The sequence below is a fragment of the Laccaria bicolor genome, genomic scaffold (genome assembly GCF_000143565.1).
Source record: "Laccaria bicolor S238N-H82 LACBIscaffold_84 genomic scaffold, whole genome shotgun sequence".
In the NCBI taxonomy this organism is placed as follows: Eukaryota; Fungi; Basidiomycota; class Agaricomycetes; order Agaricales; family Hydnangiaceae; genus Laccaria; species Laccaria bicolor.
The window spans coordinates 4,818-6,366 of record NW_001889955.1 but is presented as its reverse complement, the minus strand read 5'-3'; positions in this window follow the sequence as shown (position 1 = coordinate 6,366).

The following is a 1,549-nucleotide window of genomic DNA, read 5'->3' as shown; positions in this document are numbered from 1 at the left end:
AATAATCCTAGAAATAAGGAGTGCATACTGCAAAAAGTACTGTGTCATTTGGACCAGAATTGGTAGAGCTACATAGAAATCTTCATTTTCGCAAAAATGATGACTAATCAAGTTACTTTCCTAAGTATTGGAAATAGCCGAAAATGACGTACTTCCCTTGCGGGCTACCTTCAAAATCAAAGGTAGCCCGCAAGGGAAGTATGTCATTTTCGGAGATTTCCGATGCTTACAAATCCAGCCTATACACATTATATTAGCTGTAAAGGGCTTGCTGCTTGCAAACGATGAGCTTAGGGTGTTGCTCACTGTTGGTGGCGACATCGGAGGTGGCTTTCAGGGTCCAGGGCACCTTTCTAAATAAGGAAATGTGCGCTATTTCAGATGTAAAATAGCAATAAAATAGCAGAAAAATCAGAAAATCAGAAAAAATTGGGGGGTGGTGCTTACTGTTGGTAATGATGTTGGAGGTTGTTTTCAGGGTCCAGGGCACATTTCCAAATATGGTAATATAGCCAAAAATAGCCAGAAAATAGCCAGAAAATCAGAAAAACATGGAGGATAGTGGTGATACCCTTGGGTTACGAGTCCTCTGAGTTTACGAAGAGACTCGTTTATTACCCTTGATATCAAGGAATTTTTCAGCGTTCTAACGCTGAACTTTGCCTTTTTCCCACGAAAATTGATGGTTTCCCATGTTCAGGGTTTCAGGGTCTCTAGCCTTTTGTAGTCCTCTATGTTCAGGGTTTCAGGCACTCTAGCTATTTATAGGCTTCTTTCATCATTTTTGTAGTTGATAGTATCTGGCAATGGCGTGAAGTCTCACTCAATATTGTATTTTTGTGTAGATGGTATCTAGTAAATTGCAGCTTTGCTTGTGAATACATCAGTAGTGTTTTGAGAACTGATTATGTAATACATTATACTACAGTGCATTTAACTAAATTGCCTGCAAATTTAAAAGCTTTTTGCATTTTATTTGATGTAATTTGGAGTAGATATGGCAGAGTTGTAGGATTTTCTTTCAAAATCACTGGTAGAACCTGGGTGATGTGACACCAATTATGCAATATATACTGGTGATGGCATGGATTCTTGCTCAAAATGGTTGCCCATCAAACTGTTTGTGCATATTGAAGTTGAACCCAGTGATGTCACATTTTTTGAAACAAATACAAACAGAACTACCACGCACATGGTAAAATTGTTTGTACATATTGAAGTTGAACTCACGTGATCTGGGCATTTATTTTTTTCTTCTGCTTTATTGCTACCGACCGCTGACTGTATCTAATAGAAAACAACATTTGAAATTACTCAGATTGGCTGCCTGAGGTTCATTTAATACTAATGTTGCATATCATAGACATATTTTGAGCTTCAACGAGGACATGTACATCCTCACTCTTAGTTAATAATACTGCAGTCTGGTTCTTGGATATATTGTATCAAGTTAGAATGTTAAGCCTGTCTCATAATGTAGAACAGCTCACTTTAAAGGTAGTTGGCTGGTAAGTATGTTGAGTAATTTTGAGGAGTTGTTGACAATCAA